Genomic DNA, 17140 nt, shown 5'->3' on the forward strand with positions numbered 1-17140 from the left:
CTGCTTCTTCCACCTCAGGCGGATCCGCAAGATCAGCAGGTTTCTTACCAAAGAAGCCCTGACCCAAGTTGTCATCACGCTCATCACCTCCAGGCTCGACTATGCCAACATTTTGTACGCAGGAATTCCTGCATGCCACCTTCTCCGACTTCAGCTGGTGCAGAATCAGGCCGCTCGCCTGATTTTCCGCCAGCCCAAACATCAGCACGTCACTCCCCTCCTCCGCAGTCTGCATTGGCTCCCTGTCTCCAAACGCTGCACTTTCAAACTGGCATGTACTACCTTCAAGGCCCTTTCGGATGCAGCCCCCGCGTTCATCTCTTCGGCCTTATCACGTCACATCCCTTCTAGAGCTCTTCGCTCAGCATCACTAAATCTCCTCGATGTCCCCAAATTTAAAAGAAAAAAGCACGGTGGCCTGAGCTTTTCTGTCCTGGCCCCTTCCACCTGGAACTCTCTGCCACCTTCACTCCGTCTCTGCCCAAAGTACGACTGTTTCCGCAGACTGTTAAAAACCCTGCTCTTTCAATCCGCATATGAATAACCCTCCCACTCTGGTTCACGTTACCTGTCAATGAGTGCCAAGAAACCGATGGTGATAGTGCGCGTTACAAATAATTTTTAACGTAACGTAACTGTCCAGTTTTTGGATAGTCCAGAGAAGATTATAATTTGTTGTCCAATGCTCCGGTTCTTTTTTAAAGCAAATAGTGGGTCCCTTAATCAAGTGGCAGTTACTTCGGATGATCTTCTTCACGGGGTGGGTGTGAGGTCCAAATGTGGAAACGCAGACAATGCGATCAGTGGAAGCTTTGCCCGAGCCACCTCAACGAGTGGCAGGATCGCTGGGCTAGTTAATTTAGAGTTTAATGTTTTTAGGGAAATTGCTAGTGCTAGACCTTTGTGCCTTATGCTGTTCTACTGTGCCACAAAGCGGTCCCCTGTATCCACCTTCACACCAAGATATTTGTATTCAGTTGTGTCCTCTATTCTGGTCTCTCCCCAGAGGCAGGCAGCGGTTTGTCGCCTTTTTTTCCCGACTGTCATTGTTCTCATTTTGCCCAAGTTAATCGTTAGATCGTTTGTTTGGGAGAAATCCCGAACTGCATTTAAAAGATGTTTTAGCCCTACTTTTGTTTTTCTGTTGCCAGAATCCCTTGCAAACTTCAAAATTTGTCCAAAAAAACACATTTTCCTCACATTTCTGTGGTGGAAAGTTCTGGAATCTGCGTGGATCCACAAAATTCCACCCACCCCGTGTTCCCTTAAAGTCTTCTGAGAAAAATGGTACCACACTTGTGTGGGTAGGCCTAGTGCACGGGAAAGGAAATGGCCCAAAACACAACATGGACACACTACATTTTCACAGTGAAAACTGACCCTTTTTTTTACAAAGTGCCAAGCTGTAGATTTTGAACCCTAGCTCTGCCGGCACCTAGGGAAACCTAGCAAAGCTATACATTTATGAAAACTAGACACCCAGGGGAATCCAGGATGAGGTAGCTTGACTGTCTCTCACCATGTTCTGTTACCCAGAATCTCTTGCAATCCCCAAAATGTGTTAAAATAAAACAACATTTTCCTCACATTTCTGTGGTGGAAAGTTCTTGAATCTGCGTGGATCCACAAAATTCCACCCACCCTGCATCACCCATAGTCTTCAGAGAAAAATGGTACCTCACTCTCGTGTGTGGGTCAAGTACCCGGGACAGGCAAGGGCCCAAAACCTATTGAGGCAACATAAAACGCTGGGTGGGAGGAAATTTGAAGATCCATGCAGATTCCAGAACTTTTCCTCAAAGAAATTTAAAAAAAAGTGATTTATTTCAGCTAATTGTGAGGTTTGCAGGGGATTCTGGGTAGGAGAATATTGGGGGACCAGGTTGGTTTTGTTATAGGTAATTTTGATGTCGCCTCAATAGGTTTTGGGCCCTTCCCTGCTGTGGGTACTTGGCCCATCCACACAAGTGAGGTACCATTTCTATTGGGATACTTGGAGAAATGCTGGGGGGTAGGAATTTTTTTTTTTTTTTGCAGCGCGAAAAGTTTGGCACAATAATGCAAGGAAAATGTGACAGTCACATTTTGAGGTTTGCAGGACATTGTGGGTAAGATAACTTGTTGGGATCCACAAGAGAGACATCACTATCTACTCCCATGGGTGTTTAGTTTGCAACAATATCTACAGTTCATAGTGTTTTCTTAGATGAAATGTACACCTTGGCAGAGAGACAAAAAAGTGAAGATTACTGCACAGTCATCTATTCCTCAAGCACACACACATACTGGTTGGATTTGGCACGAGGGCGAGTGATGGTTCAGTATATAAAATGTTATTAACAAGAGATTTCACAAAAATGAAATGCACTGTCAATAATTGAAAGGACAAAAAACTAAACAGTGACTTGCAGCTCGTGATTTGTAAAGTCATGCCAAGCCCCAATACTTTACAGGCCATTCACACACCTTTAATACCTGATACACACAAGACCATTCACACCACCAGGCACAAAACCAACACATTACAACATTCACAAAAAGGGACAAAGTACACCTTGCTTGAGAAAGATAGAAAAAAAAAATATTTCTGCACAACCACCTATTCCTCAAGCACTCATACATATTGGTTGGATTTGGCACGAGAATGAGTGCTGGTTCAGTATATACAGTCGTATTAACCAGAGATTTCACAAAAATGAAATTCACTTTTAATAATTGAAAGGACGAGAAACTGAACCATTGACTCACAGCTCGTGAGCTGTAAAGCCACGACAAGGCATCAACCTATTTACAGGTCATTCATACACCTTTCATATGTGTGACACATACAAAATTATTCACACCGCCAGCCGCGGGCCCAGCACATTACAGCACTCACACCAGCAGACAGCACCATTCAAAGGCCCATCAGTTTCACAGGCCCACATTCTTGACACAGCAAACACACCAGCTCACAGATTGCATGGAGTGGCGATTAGCTAGCAGTGTGTGTAGTGACCAGCAGCAAGCCACTACTCACACTCTGCCAGCCAAGCGCCAGTCCACTCACACCGCAAGCCAAGCTCCAGTCCACGCACACCGCCAGCCAAGCACCAATCCACGCACACCACCAGCCAAGTGCCAGTCTACTCACCTCCAGCCAAGCGCCAGTCCACGCACAACACCAGCCAAGCGCCAATCCACGCACACCGCCAGCCAAGCGCCAATACGTGCACATGCCAGCCAAGCCCCAGTCCACTCACCGTCAGCCAAGTGCCAGTCCATGCAAACCACCAGCCAAGCACCAGTCCACGCATACCGCCTGCCAAGCTCCAATCCACGCACACCGCCAGCAAAGCGCCAGTCCATGCACACCGCCAGCCAAGTGCCAGTCCATACACACAGCCAGCCAAGCACCATTCCACACACACCGCCAGCCATCTGTCAATCCACGCACACTGCCAGCCAAGCGCCAATCCATGCACACCACCAGGCATGCGCCAGTCCACGCACACCACCTGCCAATCGCCAATCCATGCACACCACCAGCCAAGCGCCAGTCCACTCACCACAGCCAAGGGCCAGTCCGCGCACACACCCAGCCAAGCGCCAGTCCGAGCACACCATAATTAAATTTTTTTAACAAGAAAGAAAAATCAAACAAATTGCAACTAGATACAAAACTATAACTACAACAACAACAGCAGTAACTAAAGACAGCATTCTTTTGACAAACGTGAAACTGAACAATTATATAAAACCATACAGATCAGGCAGTACACTATTAGACTCAGGGTTGCTCCCAAAATCTCTTTTGAGAGTCATACCATCTGAAACATGTGGGCACACACAGCCCAGGATTAGAAGGACAATCAGCACAGTGCATACGACTCTCCTTCCGCATACCTCTTCGCAAGCAGACTCTACATCTCTTACAGGGATTGTTTTTTTGGGGCGTGGAAGGAATTAAATCAAGAAAGTGGTGATCTTTTAATCCAGCCACATCCTCCACCACTCCAACTCTAGAAACACTTGTTTGTTCCACAACATTAAGGCTGCCTATTACAGACTCCTGAAACTGAACAAAAGTCATCCTATACGCAGGAGAACACTCCTTGAACTCAACAAAAGCATTGAAATGTGCTATATTAAAGAGATGGATGTCCAACTTCTTATATCAAATGTAAGCCTTATGAACAGCAGTGTAAGGTTCCAACCTCTGATCTACTCTATCGACACCACCCATGCGCTTATTGTAGTTTACAATGCACGCAGGTTTGCGCACTTCAGCAACCTGACCCCAAACAGTCACAAGTGACGTACTCTCATCTTGAATGGTAGTCAGCTTGTTCACATCACTCCTGTCCACAAATGTCACAGCTAGCAGTTCCTCATTATGCAAGGCACTGCACTGTCCCCTCTGAAGCTTTTTGCAAACAAGCTCTATTGGGTAACCTTTACAGTTAGAGTGGATTGTGCCACAAGCAAAAGTGTCCACTTTGAACAATTCCTTAAACAATTGCACAGCAGTGTAGAAGTTATCAAGGTACAAATGGTGGCCTCTGTTAAACTTCTTGCAAGATCCCACAAAATTTTCTCTGAAACTCCAAAAGTGGATGGACTACCAGGGGGATCAATAGTGGAATCCCTACCAGTGTACACCTGGAAATTATAGACATATCCTGTCCTACTCAGACAACATATACATCTTAATTCCATAACATGCCCTATTGCTGTGAATGTACTGCCTAAACACCAAATGGCCCTTGAACAGGACAAAAGACTCAACAACAGTTATTTCTTTGCCTGGAATATAGATCTCTGAAAATGGATCTACAAAGTGATCACGAACAGGCCGAATCTTAAAAAGACGGTCAAAGTCAGGGTTATCTTGTGGCAATGCCAAAGCATTATCAAAAAAATGCAGCATCTGAAGCAAAAGTAAATACCGATCAAGACTCATAATTGCAGGAAATATGGCCGTTGCCATCAAGGGACTGGTAGACCAATTTGAAGCCAGGGACGGCTTCTTTTTCAAGCCTTTCAAAAAAGTTCATCTCTTCTAGATTTGTGGGAGTCCACCGGGTAGCTCTAGAGAGGGGTCTAAGTCTGGCACTGTTGTCCTTCAAAAACTGTTCAGCATGTAAATTAGTCTGCTCAACAATCTCATCCAAAAATACATCTTCCATGAACAACTGAAACAACCGCATAGGCAAAAACATTGCACAATCCACTCTACACCCTGCATCACCACTAAAGGCAGGCAACACTGGCTGCACCATGTTTGGATCAACCCAGATTCCAGCACTTACAATGGGAAGCCTTAAAGCTCCAGGCTGCATTCCATATGCCACTTGCACCATTTGCACTTCAGTGTCCTCCTCTAAAACAAAAACTAGCAAAAATGTCTCAGCCGGATTCAATGAGGAAGGCAAATACATATGTATGTACACGACATTACAAAAAGGAAAGAGGGAGACTCCTGGTAGTTTGTTCAAAAGTGCTCATGGCATCATATATTTGAAATCACAGTTTATACAGAACAGTTATATCAGCACTGTGAGCATAAATTGCGAAGGCAACCCAAAGGAACTTGGTGCACGTTGTGCTTGTGACAAAAGTAGTGATGGTGCAAGTGACAAGTGAGAAGAAACAGCGAAAAGTGCAAGGTGAAAAAGTGACAAATATTATGTACAGGAATCAGTGGTTCAGCAAGAATGATTATTTACAATGATTAAGCATGGTTTTAAACTTTATAGGAACCAAAGTTGAAAGTGCGCCGTGAGTTGCGCTGATAAATCGGTTGACGGCGTTTCGGTCCTATTTATTCAGGACCATCATCAGGATTGGGTTGCCAAATTTAGAAGTGCTGTAACAGGGAGGAAAAGGAAAGTTCAGGGTGGGAAACATGGGTAGGGGGCACAGGGGATGTGGTAGGCATGCGGTAGGAGGAGGTCAGCTTACCTGTAGGTAAAGAGGGGCAAACTGTGAAGGGCAGGTAGGTCTGCCCAGGGTAGAATCAGGGTACCAGCGTGCGTTGTGTGAATTCCGGGTATGAGCGGCATGGGTGGCATCTGCGTGGGGTCAGGGTTAGGTAGGACTACCCAAGGAGTGAGTGAGAGAGATAGCATCAATTACCTGGATTAAAGGTGGTGCAAGCAGGGGACAGGCGAGAAGGTAAACTCACCCAAAAGGGCCAAGGTACCAGCATGAATAGTGGAGATCACGGGTATGGCGCAGCATGAAAGGCGTCTGCTTTGAAATAACTCAAGGGGGTACTGTCCTGGGAATGGGAGAGATACGGTTAGCCAGTGTAGTACTTGATAGCGCTAGTAGCAGGGTCGGGTCACCGATTCGCTGTGAAGGTCCGGGAGGGCGTACCTAGACATGGAGAATTATATCGATCACTGGAGGGATTGGAGCCAATTACTGGTATGGGGAGAAAAACAAACCAGGCCCAGTGGTGGAGAGGGTCTACAAAGTGGGCTTACCGTTGTGTGGAAGTGTTCCGTAAACTGGAGTCAATCCAAGGGCAGCATAGGAGCTGAGCTCAAAGCTGGGCGCAACGTTCGTGTGCGGTGTCAAACAGTGTCTCAGATTAATGACGGCATTGGTCAGGTTAAGTACAAGCTGCTTACCGGCAGAAGGAGCGCCCATGTATCATGGGACCTATCAGTGTCTATATGGGTTAAGGATTTGTTGTCTGAGTACCTGTATGGATGCCAGAGTGTCTGTGTGGGTGGGTGGGGAAGTGTGTCACTCCCTGCATGTTTGTGTGAGTGGGTAATTTACTGGGTGTATGGGTTTATGGGTGCATGTGTTAGGGACTGTATGGGTGAATGAGCGTACATATAGCTGTGTTGGTGAGTGAATGGATGTCTCGGTGATATATGTGTGTTAGACCTGTCAGCCCTTTGGGTGGTCCTTTCTAATTTTCCTCCCCTTTTTGCCTTCTCATTTTTTATTTCTGGTGTCCACTATAATTTTTGGTGTTGTCTTTAGGGCTTTGGGTGCCTCACCAGCTCCACATAATCCTGAGGCACAGGTGCCCTTTCAAAATGGAGAGTAGGGAGACACAAAATGGTGGCTTGCCAACTGCCAATTTCTACCTCAGGGCTTGGGGGTCATTGGATATCATGAGAGGTTCCAGAACTTTCTGGTCCACTCTAGACCCTCTGGACCTAAGCTATAAATATTGGAATGTTGAGCGTCCATTTTGTAGACGCTGGAGTCAACTACGGAGTGAGGCAGTTGGAGTCCAGGCTGTGGAGTTAGGAGGCTGGTGCACGGTGTGGGGCTGACTACCTTCTGAGGCTGCTACCCCGCTGGTGACACAGCCCCTCAAGCCATTGACCTGACCCTGCCAGTCTCTACTGAGGAGTAGTTTGGGAACTATTAGGCAGACCCCTTGAGGGAGGAAAGTAGCGGAAACTAGAGTGAACTGACCAGTCGGGCAGGGGTGAGTGGGGCAGAAGGCCAACATCGTCACCCCTTCCATCTGATTTTATCCAGCGCGCTACGGTGGTGATTCCCTGCCTCTGGGAGGGTGCCCGTTCATAACTCGGCCTCGTTAGGGCAGTCCCGCAATCCTGTCACCATTGACCTCCAGGCCCCATAGGAATCGGGAGGCTGTGGGGATAAACATTCTGCTGCAAGCGTTAACATCAACTGAGGCCACCCCCTTTTTCCATGACTGACGACTTACCGTAACTCCGCTGCTTCAGAGAGGTTGCCCGCAGCTGTGTGGACTGAAGCAGAGATATTTGGGAGGCTCAGTGGTTCAGGAGGTGCCGCGCTGTGGTGAATGCCCAGAGGCGAAGCGTGAAGGGCCCAGTCTCAGCAGGGGCCATCGCAGAGCTGGTCCTCTGAAGTCTTGTGACGGGAGAAAGTGAGGAGCGGGGCTCCAGAATAAGGAAGGCGGGGGCAGGCAAGGTCAGGAGGGAGGAGTCAGGCTGCGGAAGGCATGAGGTGAGGGAACAGCGCAGGAGCGGAGGTGCTCGAGCAACGGAGAGCCTCACCTGCGAAGTGGAGTTGCCCTCCATATGCCGGTCCGATCCAATTGGTAATTTTCCCAAAGAAAATAGCTTAGCCCTTCAGTCCTCTGCCCATACAGGACCGCCCCTGGGAAGAATTGAACGCTCCAGTGTCAGGGCGTCTTGCCGGGAGTGTTAAGCCTGCCTTCCCCGTGTCTTTTCATAATTTCCCTCAAGTGACAGACGTGGTTCTTAACCCCTCCATTACCAGCTGGGCGGCAAACAATTCAGAAACCTCTCAGGGGGAACTTTATTTCCTGCACATTGAGCAAGTGATTAGAGGAAAGATTGGAGACTGTACTGATCACAGAGAGAGCGCATCAATCGAAGACATGATTATTCCACAAATGTAAAAGGTAGCATGACTGGGGGATGATAAAGCTGTAATTCCTCACTGGTGTTGTTGAGCAGATAAGGGAGAGAGGAGATCTAAATGTGAAACAGCATTTGAGTTATACAATTACAACTAGCTGGGTTATTTTCTTCCATGAAGCATGTCAACATTTCATATTTACTGAGGTGGGCTATGATGAAATGCTAATAGTTTGAGAGTAATTTTCTTCACTAGCCGATATCACAGAAGCCAGACCAATTTGAAAGGAATGCTATATGAAGTCATTGGACTATATGTAAACTAAAGTTAAGAGGGAATTTCTAATGCTACAAAAATTGTGTCATAATGTATATTTATGGAGATAAGTAATTTACATGCAAAATGAAGAGATGTTGAAGTAAATGCAACTTGAACCGAACCTTAAGAGAATATAAAGTATTCTATATTTTTTACAACAAGGTGTGGCATCATTTTTAGTGGATGGCACGGGTTTACTGTAAAAAGTGTGATGCAAGCTTAACGCATTTGCCTTGGAGATAGGTCTTGCCACTGTGTGCCAGGCTACTCTATGTGGACTGGTAGTGCCAGGTCCAACATATTGGTGTTCAGCGGTGGGATAAGAGCTTGTGCTTACATCCACTTAGCAGTAGCTTAGTGTGCACCACGTACCTAAACCTGGAGTTTTCTCCTAGCGGACCCCCTAATTAGAGTTTTTTTTTTTCTAAATTCTCTTCTGGTGGTGGGTGGAGGTAGCCTTTAATTAACACCTCTTTCTTGACTTCTTCAGAGTGACTGCCTGAGACCCTGTTGGCAAAATGGAATTTGAATTGGAGGAGTTGGAGACCTATACTGCGGCCCAACTCAGGGAATTTTGCCAGAGAAGGGGGGTGTTTTTCAAGCGTGGTGCAAAAAAGGGGGAACTGCAAACCAGCTTGAGAGCATGGGTGGCAGCTCACCCAGATGGGAAGAAGGAGGAGGAAGAGGGGGATCGGGACACTGTCATCGGAGTGAATGTACTGTACCAAACCGAAGGGGGGAACCTACTGCAAGGTCCTAGGGCACTTTCGAGGGAGGGCAGTAGTTTCTCTGTAAGGAGCTTGACCGAAGCCGAATTAGCCGACCGGAGAGAGGAAAGGCAGTGGAAGTGGGAGTTAGCTAGGTTGGAGAAGGAGAGGGAGGAAAAGAGGCTGGCTCATGAATTGAGTTTAAGGGAGTTAGACCTCAAGGCCCTGCAAATAGGGACTATTAATACTCCTGTTGGTGGCAGCGTACCAAAAGAAACAACCAGGGAACCCAGACCCTACTAGCCAAAAGACGTAGTCGCCAGTTACAGTGTAGGGGACGATATTGCCAAATGGTTGGCTGCCTATGAGGTCTCAATAAGAGCCCATGGGATATCAGAAAGTCACTGGAGGGGTGGCCAGTACAAATATATGCCTCCAGTGGGGAGGGATGCACTTCTATCCCTAGAGCAGGAGGAACAGACTAACTACCCCACCATGAAAGTGGCGCTGATCAGGAAGTTTGGGCTGACTCCTGAGAAGTGCAGACAGAAATTCAGGAACAGCCACAAACTGGCTACAGAGAACTGGGTGGATTTCCTAGACTATGCCAAAAATTCCTTAGAGGGTTGAGTGCAAGGCAGCGAGGTGGGGGACTACAAGGGGTTGTATGATCTAATCCTAAAGGATCACCTACTCGAGAAATGTTTTCCAGAGCTGCGACAACACCTGGTGGACAGAAAGCTGACCAGTCCCAGGAAGCTAGCTGAGGAGGCGGACATCTGGGCTAGTACCCGGGTGTCATCAAAGGGGACTGGAGGGGATTCCCAAAGGACTGGACAGGGCGCTCCCCAGAAGAAAGAGGGGGGAGACAAGAAGAGGGAGTTCTCAAAAGGCCCCAAAACAGTTTCCAAGGAAAGGGATCAGGATTCATTCCTAGGACCAACCCGCAGAAAAACCCTAATCCTGACCATAGTCAGCAGCCAAGGGTTGTCCGCTGTTATGAATGTGGTGGGGCTGGGCACTATAAAGGAGATGTCAAGTTCCCAAAGAGACCACCCCCTCCCACTGGAGGAAAACCCCAGGAGTAGCTAGTGTAGTGCTCGGGGAGGAGTTGCCCTTAGATAAGGGAGGGGAGTGGGCGGGAGTCACTTTAGTGTCCCTGGGAGACAGAGAGATGGTTCCCAAGATCCAGGTGCCCCCAAATACTACCAAGTATGGGCAATGGGTCACCATCAATGGCCAAAGAGGGGAAGCTCTGAGGGACACAGGTGCCAGTATGACTATGGTAAGGAGTCAGGTGGTGTCCCCAGAGCAGGTGATTCTAAATGTACTCCACCCCGCCGTGATGGCTGACGGCAGAATAGGTCACTACCCGGTGGCCGAGGTTCCATTTGAGTGGGAAGGGGTCGCAGGTCCTCTTTGAGTTGCCGTACGCCCTGCCGTGCCAGTCGATTGTCTGTTGGGGAATGATATGGAGCACAATGCTTGGAAGGAGGTGGAATACGGGACTCACTCAGAGATGCTGGGTACACCTGACTGGACCTGTGCCAGCACAGGGTCTGGACTACCCGGAGGGGGAGTTCGCCATGGCTGGAGCCTGGACCAAAGGCACAGCCAGCTGCCAAAAAGGGAAAGATCCGGGGACAGGAGACACCTGTCTCGGCATCCACGCCTCGTGAGATGGATAGGCCACCTGTGGTGGTGGACCTGGAGTCCACGGAGGGGGAGGTTATCTCCCTGGAGAACCTACTATCCTGGCCGAATGGCACGTGGAGGGGGGGCCTACCAGGGAAGAGTTTTGTCAGGGCCAGAAGGAGTGCCCTACCCTTGGGGGTTTGAGGTGACAGGCCAAAGCCCAGGCAGCGGGTAACATTGCAGGGGACTTCCACATTTACTGGGAGGATGGTCTTCTCTCCAGTGAACCCAAGGCCCCAGTGCACGGTTCGTCACGGGCCTTGGTTGTCCCCCAACGTTACCGAGCCTTTCTCTTAGAATTGGCTCACGAAATCCCCTTGGCAGGACACTTGGGTCAGGACAAGACCTTTGCCCTGCTTGTCCCCCATTTCTACTGGCCTCAAATGAGGGTGGCGTCCGACACTTACTGTAGGACGTGTGTGTCTTGCCAGGCCAGTGGGAAAACAGGGGTGAAGCTGAAAGCTCCCCTGGAACCACTACCTGTCATTAGCACCCCCTTTGAAAGGGTGGGCATCGACATTGTTGGGCCATTGGATCCACCCACTTCAGCTGGTCACAGGTTTATCCTGGTTCTGGTGGATCACGCCACTCAGTACCCAGAGGCAATTCCTTTGAGGACCGTTACTGCACCTGCAGTGGCTAGGGCCCTGATGGGGATTTTTACCCGAGTGGGTTTCCCCAAGGAAGTTGTGTCCAACAGGGGGACTAACTTCATGTCAGCCTACATGCGGGCTATGTGGAAGGAGTGTGGGGTTACCTACTGGTTCTCCACCCCTTACCACCCCCAGACCAATGGTCTAGTGGAAAGGTTCAATAAAACCTTGAAAGGCATGATCAGAAGTCTGCCTGAGAGCCTGCAGAGGAAATGGGACGTCCTCCTACCCTGCCTGTTGTTCTCATACAAGGAAGTGCCACAGAAAGGATTGGGCTTCAGCCCCTTCAAACTTCTGTATGGGCACCCTGTTCGTGGACCTCTCAGCCTGGTGAAAGACGGATGGGAAAAGACTCCCAGGAAGCTTCCCCAGGATGTGGTGAGCTGCATGCTGGCCTTCCGGAGCCTAATGGCTAAGTTGTGGAAACAAGCTTCTGACAACTTGGAAGCCAGCCAGGCAGTGATGGAAGAGTGGTATGACCACAATGCTCACCCTGTGGAGTTGGAGCCTGGCCAGAAAGTGTGGGTGATGGAGCCTGGAGAGCTTAGTGCCCTCCAGGATCGCTGGACAGGCCCCTTTGAGGTGATTGAGAAGAAGGGCAAGGCCACCTACTTCGTGGACCTTAAGACCCCCAGGCAGCCCCATCGGGTGCTCCATGCCATCCGCCTCAAACCCCACCATGAGAGGCCCGAGGTCATCTTGATGATGGTGACTGATGGAGCACAGGAAGAGGAAAGTGAGCCTCTCCCTGATCTATTTTCGTCTCAGGAGAAGGATGGGTCTGTGGAGGGAGTGATTCTCTCCCCATCCCTAACTCCTGAACAGCGGAGGGACTGCTGCCAGGTCTTGGAGCAATATTCCTCCCTGTTCTCCCTTATTCCGGGAAGGACCCACCTGTGTACCAATGACGTAGACACAGGAGACAGCCCACCTGTGAAGTCTAAGACCTACCGGCTGTCAGATAAGATGAAGGCCAGCATTCACAGTGAAATCACTAAGATGCTGGAGGTAGGAGTGATTGAACCTTCAAGTAGCCCCTGGTCCAGTCCGGTGGTTCTGGTACCAAAAGCTGCCCCACAGGGCACCACTCCGGATTTCAGGTTCTGTGTGGATTACAGTGGACTGAATTCAGTGACAAAAACTGATGCTCACCCAATCCTAAGGGCAGATGAGCTCATTGACCGGCTGGGAGCTGCCCAATATCTGAGTACTTTTGACCTCACATCAGGGTACTGGCAGATCTCCCTTACAGATGGAACAAGGGAAAGGTCAGCTTCTCCACGCCTGTGGGCCACTACCAGTTCTGTGTGATGCCCTTTGGGCTCAAGAACGCTCCTGCCACTTTTCAGCGGCTGGTGAACAAGGTCCTCTCCGGGATGGAGGCCTCCTCTGCTGCTTATCTAGACGACATTGCCGTCTTCAGTAGCAGCTGGGAGGACCACTTGTGTCACTTACAGGCTGTTCTCCCAGCCCTGAAACAGGCTGGCTTGACAATCAAGGCCAGCAAATGCCAGATCGGGCAGGGGTCGGTAGTGTACCTCGGCCACTTGGTGGGCAGGGGAACGGTGCAGCCCCTCCAGGCTAAGATTGAGGCTATCATGGCCTGGGAGCCCCCAAGACCCAAACCGAGGTCCGAGCTTTCCTGGGCCTCACAGAATACTACTGTTGCTTTGTGAAGGAGTATGGCACAATTGTGGCACCTCTAACTGAACTCACATCCAAGAAGCCACCTCAACGGGTAGTCTGGGCTGAGGCGTGTCAACGCGCTTTTGACACCCTAAAACAAGCAATGTGTGAGGCTCCTGTCTTAAGAGCCCCTGATTTCTCTAAGGAATTCATTGTCCAAACGGACGCATCAGAGCATGGCAGTGGGGCAGTGTTATCGCAACTCAATGAAGAGGGTCTGGACCAACCTGTTGTCTTCTTGTCCAGGAGGCTGTATCCCCGGGAACAGAGGTGGAGTGCGATTGAGCGGGAAGTCTTTGCGGTGGTATGGGCTCTGAAGAAGCTGCAGCCATACCTGTTTGGCTCGCACTTCCTTGTACAGACTGACCACCGGCCCCTTCGTTGGCTGGTACAAATGAAGGGAGAGAATCCCAAGTTGTTGAGATGGTCCATCTCCTTACAGGGAATGGACTTCCGGGTGGAACATCGGCCTGGTGTGGACCACGCCAATGCAGACGGTCTCTCTAGGTATTTCCACCTTAGTGATGAGAACTCCCAGGGGGTTGGGTAGCTCTCCCCACTTTCAGCTGGGGGGGACGCGTGTTAGACCTGTCAGCCCTTTGGGTGGTCCTTCCTAATTTTCCTCCCCTTTTTGCCTTCTCATTTTTTATTTCTGGTGTCCACTATAATTTTTGGTGTTGTCTTTAGATCATTGGGTGCCTCACCACATAATCCTGAGGAACAGGTGCCCTTTCAAAATGGAGAGTAGGGAGATACAAAATGGTGGCTTGCCAACTGCCAATTTCCACCTCAGGGCTTGGGGGCCATTGGATATCATGAGAGGTTCCAGAACTTTCTGGTCCACTCTAGACCCTCTGGACCTAAGCTATAAATATTGGAATGTTGAGCGTCCATTTTGTAGAAGCTGGAGTCAACTGTGGAGTGAGGCAGTCAGAGCCCAGGCTGTGGAGTTAGGAGGCTGATGCACGGTGTGGGGCAGACTACCTTCTGAGGCTGCTACCCCCCTGGTGACACAGCCCCTCAAGCCATTGACCTGACCCTGCCAGTCTCTACTGAGGAGGAGTTTGGGAACTATTAAGCAGACCCCTTGAGGGAGGACAGTAGCAGAAACTACAGTGAACTGACCAGTCGGGCAGGGGTGAGTGGGGAAGAAGGCCGACATCGTCACCCCTTCCATCTGATTTCATCCAGCGCGCTATAGTGGTGATTAACTGCCTCTGGGAGGGTGCCCGTTCATAACTCGGCCCGTTAGCGCAGTCCCGCAATCCTGTCACCATTGGCCTCCAGGACCCATAGGAATCGGGAGGCTGTGGGGATAAACATTCTGCTGCAAGCATTAACATCAACTGAGGCCCCCCCTTTTTCCATGACTAACGACTTACCGTATCTCCGATGCTTCAGAGAGGTTGCCCGCAGCTGTGTGGATTGAAGTGGCGATATTTGGGAGGCTCAGTGGTTGAGGAGGTGCTGCGCTGTGGTGAATGCCCGGAGGCGAAGCGTGAAGGGCCCAGTCTCAGCAGGGGCCATCGCAGAGCCGGTCCTCGGAAGTCTTGTGACGGGAGAAAGTGAGGAGTGGTGCTCCGGAAGAAGGAAGGCGGGGCAGGCAAGGTCAGGAGGGAGGAGTCGGGCTGCGGAAGGCGTGAGGTGAGGGAACAGCGCAGGAGCGGAGGCGCCTGAGCAACGGAGAGCCTCGCCTGCGAAGTGAAGTTGTCCTCCATATGCCGGTCCGATCCAATTGGTAATTTTCCCAAAGAAAATAGCTTAGCCCTTCAGTCCTCTGCCCATATAGGACCGTCCCTAGGAAGAATTGAACGCTCGAGTGTCAGGGCGTCTTGCCGGGAGTGTTAAGCCTGCCTTCCCCGTATCTTTTCATAATTTCCCTCAAGAGACAGACGTGGTTCTTAACCCCTCCATTACCAGCTGGGACATCTCTGGAGAAGTAAGTGGGGAGGCAAACAATTCAGAAACCTCTCAAGGGGGAACTTTATTTCCTGCACATTGAGCCAGTGATTAAAGGAAAGATTGGAGACTGTACTGATCACAGAGAGAGCGTATCAATCGAAGACATGATTATTCCACAAATGTAAAAGGTAGCATGACTGGGGGGATGATAAAGCTGTAATTCCTCACTGGTGTTGTTGAGCAGAAAAGACAGTGAGAGGAGATCTAAATGTGAAACAGCATTTGAGTTATAGAATTAAAACTAGCTGGGTTCTTTTCTTCCATGAAGCATGTCAACATTTCATATTTACTGAAGGTGGGCTATGATGAAATGCAAATAGTTTGAGAGTAATTTTCTTCACTAGCCGATATCACAGAAGCCAGACCAATTTGAAAGGAATGCTATATGAAGTCATTGGACTATATGTAAACTAAAGTTAAGAGGGAATTTCTAATGCTACAAAAATTGTGTCATAATGTATATTTATGGAGATAAGTAATTTACATGCAAAATGAAGAGATGTTGAAGTAAATGCAACTTGAACCGAACCTTAAGAGAATATAAAGCATTCTATATTTTTTACAACAAGGTGTGGCGTCATTTTTAGTGGATGGGCGCGGGGTGTGTGAGTATCTAGATGAGTGTATGAGTGGATATATCAGCGGGGGTATTGATGAATGACTGCGTGTATGAGTGACTGTATGGGTTAGTGAGTGGATGTGTGTGTAGATGTATGAATCACATAATGGGTATGTGCTAACTGCTATTGGTCTGTCTATGGTTTCGATATTGTATTTTAGAGTGGGTGTATGAAAGGCTATTTTAGGGTGTGTGGAGGTGTATCAGATGAACATGTGGATGATGCCATCAGTAATGTCTTCAGTGATGTCATTGACCATGTCATAAGTGATGTAATATGTGTCAACCTCAGCAGTGCATTGCAGGGATGCGAGTTATAGTTTGCTCTACTAACTATAACGGCCACATTTCTCTAGTTTTATACGAGTGAAATGCACAACTAACTATGCGATACCAAAGGGGATGATGGGCGGAGCATTTGAGCAAATTAAACACCCACCCCCAGTCAACTGATCTGGGTTTAATCCACCATCATTCTTTAGCTCACTCCACCACCCCAGTTCAGACATGGCCATATGCAAATCAGTCTGAACCTGTGCCTCATGAGAACAGTCCAGCCCGAAATGCCACGCCATGTCTTCTCTGGACCAGAAACAAGCATCCTGGGGCCGGTTTCGGGTTCATAGCCCTCATCAGCCAGGCGTTCTTGAATCCAGTGCAAAGTGAGCAAGGGACCCACGTCTGGGCATACCCGGCCAACTTAGGGCGCACAAAGAGATACCAAAGGGGATGATGGATGGAGCGTTTGAGCAAATCAAACACCCACTCCCAGTCAACTGATCTGGGTTTAATCCATAATCATTCTTTAGCTCACTCCACCACCCCAGACATGGCCATATGCAAATCAGTCTGATCCTGTGTCTCGTGGGAACAGTTCAACCCGAATTGCCAAGCCATGTCTTCCCTGGACCGTAAACAAGCATCCTGGGACCGGTTTTGGGTTCATAACCCTCATCAGCCAGGCTATCTTGAATCCAGTGGCAAAGTGAGCAAGGGACCCACGTCTGGGCATACCCTGCCAACTTAGGGCGAACAAAGCGATACCAAAGGGGATGATGGATGGAGCGTTTGAGCAAATCGAACACCCACACCCAGTCAACTGATCTGGGTTTAATCCATCATCATTCTATAGCTCACTCCACCATCCCAGTTCAGACATGGCCATATGCAAATCA

This window comes from Lissotriton vulgaris, chromosome 9, assembly GCF_964263255.1.
Source record: "Lissotriton vulgaris chromosome 9, aLisVul1.2, whole genome shotgun sequence".
Taxonomy (NCBI): Eukaryota; Metazoa; Chordata; class Amphibia; order Caudata; family Salamandridae; genus Lissotriton; species Lissotriton vulgaris.